The following is a 3,157-nucleotide window of genomic DNA, read 5'->3' on the forward strand; positions in this document are numbered from 1 at the left end:
GCCCAGGGCAGTCTGAGCAAGAGGATGCCCTCGGGGGGAAATAATCACATGTTTGTGCGGATGTATGTACCCTGCTGGGTGCCTAGCCCCCTCATGCCTTGCCTTATCCGGGCGCACAGAAAAATCCCTGTCAGTGGGTCAGGAGACTCTGAGCAAGAGTCTGGATTCACATTCCCAAGCTGTGCATCCCTGGGCAAGTCGCTCAGCCTCTCTCTGAACATCAGTTTCCTCAGGCCCTCGGAGTCAGAAAACCTACCGCCAACAGACCCAGAGCTCATACTCTGTCAAAGATATTTACCCAGAGGGAAAAAGTTCTTTGCAGATTCTTTGAAAATGGACCTCCTTCCTGGTGCATTAGGAGTTAACAAGACTGGAAGTAAATATACACACGTAAATTATATCAAATGTAAATAGAATTTGTATAAAATAAATATATGTGTTTACTCCAGCACTGTTATATTTGAAACCATCTGTTTGTCCTTTTTTCTCCCTCCTTCATCCCCACTGACCAACCCGAATGAAAGCAGATTTTGTGGCTGGACTCCTGCCTCTTTGGACTGCAGGTGTGGTGAGACGCCTGCTTTCCCACTGGGCTGCATTCCTGTTTATTCCTGCGAACGCATGGTCTCTAAAACTGGCAACGACTTTCTCTTTGTTATGTTTACCTTCCTTTCGGAGGCCAGCCCATACTCCTGGGTGGATTCATTTCCCATTGAATTACCAAAATAGGGCAAAATCTGATAGGACAGCCAGCGTGGAAGAAAGCCTGCTTCCCAGGCCCTCACACGAGGGGCCGTCCCCCGAGCAGCAGGCCAGGGGCTGAGGGCTGGAAGCGGACGTCCTGCCCCGCCAGCACCTCCCCACCCCACCCCGGGGCCGAGGCATTGTCCTTTGTGCTCTCACGGCCGGACTAGGTGGGGCGGTCAGGGTAGTGTGGCTGGAAGGAGCCCCCGAGCAGAAATAGCCCAGCTTCCACTCCGAATGCCCACCTGACGCCCCCATCTTAGGGCGCCTCTGCCCGTGGTCCTTTTAAAGAGGAAATACTCCAGGAATGGGCTGAAACATGGCGCAGGTTTAAACCACGGGCTCTGCACACCCCACCTCTGCGGAGACAGGAAGCGCTGAGCTCTAGTAACTGAGCATCCGTAAGGGGCCCTGAGGACACGCAGCTTCGCCCAGGCCCGGCCTGAGGACGCGGGAGGGAGGGATGGCCAGAACAGACATTTCTCTGGGCCCCAGAGAGGATGCCTCAGTGATGGGCCGGCTTCAGGCTGACCCCTCATCCTGAATGTGGCCCTGTTTCTGACCTCGATGTCCTAAGACCCTCCACTTCCCAAAGATGTGAGTCTGGAGAAATCCCTTCACCTCTATCTAAACCTTTCTCCATCTCTAAAGTGAAAATAATAAACCCATCCACCCGAGAGCTGTTTTGAAGGTTCAGTGAGATAAAACGTGTGTCTAACAGTTTTATGATTTGTAAAACACCATGTGAATAAAGAGTGTTTTCTGATTCATCTTAGGATCCTTTGGAGGAGATCTTAAATTCTTTACCTTCAGCCTCTCTGAAATCAGGAATCCTGGACACAAGGTCAACTACCCTCTGCTTGAATCCTTCCTGTGTTGGGAAACTCCCTACCTTTCTCTAACAAGAAATTCACTCCCACAAGCTTTCTGAGTAAAGCTGGTTTTTTGTGAAACCGCAGTCAGCTCACAGAAGTTCCAGAGTCATTGCAGAACGATCATCATGTAGATTCAGTGACCAGTTCAGTTCAGTTCAGTTGCTCAGTTGTGTCCGACTCTGCGACCCCATGGACTGCAGCACGCCAGGCCTCCGTGTCCATCACCAACTCCCGGAATCTGCTCAAACTCATGTCCATTGAGTCAGTGACGCCATCCAACCATCTCATCCTCTGTCATCCCCTTCTCCTGATTCAGTGACCAGGTGCTTACAGAGATGCATCTCAGATTCCAAAGTGAATGGCTTTCATCTGCCTTTTAGGAGGTTAAGTGTGTGCGTTTTTGTTTTCATTATCAGAAATACATTAAAATGGGTTGGGGGCAGGGTGTAGAAAGATGAAAGGAAAATTCACGAAGTCCCAGGCAGTAAACCCACTGTCTGAACATGGAGTAAAATGGTCTGTCCTGAGATTACTTCACTTCAGTCACTTGGAAAGCCTGCCTGAGACACTTTGGTAGAAAGCTGTGTCCATTTCTCTTTAGCCAGGACAGTTCGATGGCACTTAAAAAATCAGGGAGAGCCCTAACATAAATTGCTGCTATGAGGTGCTGCCCAGGACACCAGTGTGTTCCCAAAGTCAAGAGCTTTGTTGAGCTAAGGTTTCAGCACAAAGGTAAATCAGCTTTTTCTTTGGGATTTAGGATTTGTCAAGCATGTGAAATTAAGCACCACTTTGGGGGATTTTTATGTAGGGAGACTAGGATTTTATGAGTGTTGGGGCTTACAGTTTAAATCTGTAATCACTGTGAACACGCCAAGGTCAGGCTATAGGCACACGTGCCCCTGTGATCCACAGAGGGAAACAGAGGCAGGAGAGAAGTTGGAGGACGGGGTTTTGCAAATAGCTGTGCAACAGAATTTCAAAATCTCCTGTATGCACTGCATGCGTGGCCTAAAAGGAATCAAAGAGAAGGCTTAGGAGAAATCTCAAGAGTGTGGGATCTCCAGGAAAGGAAATATCACTGACCTTAAGCTTCACAGAGGCTAATGGGAATTCTGCAGAAGCTGTTGGTCACCAACCCAGTAGCCATTTCCTAGTCCTTGGTTAACAGATAGGGACTTCCCTGGTGGTCCAGTGGTTATGACTTTGCCTTCCAATGCAGGAAGTGTGGGCTTGATCCCTGGTTGGGGAGCTGAGATCTCATATGTCTCGTGACGAAAAAACCAAAAGATAAAACAAAAGCAGCATTATAACAAATTCAATAAAGATGTTAAAAATGGTCCATATTAAAAAAGAAAATCTTAAAAAGAAACCCCAGAAAACTGATTCTGCTCAGGAATTGAGCAGCAAGTGGTTCTGGGAGGGTGGCCCAGTGGGGGTGTCAGGGTGCAAATCTCGATTCGTCCCAGTCCCAGACTGTAGCTCTGTACAGCTTGTCAGTGACTGGTTGAAGATGGGGCATGTGACACAATTCTGAC

The sequence above is a fragment of the Cervus canadensis genome, chromosome 7, assembly GCF_019320065.1.
Source record: "Cervus canadensis isolate Bull #8, Minnesota chromosome 7, ASM1932006v1, whole genome shotgun sequence".
Classification (NCBI taxonomy): domain Eukaryota; kingdom Metazoa; phylum Chordata; class Mammalia; order Artiodactyla; family Cervidae; genus Cervus; species Cervus canadensis.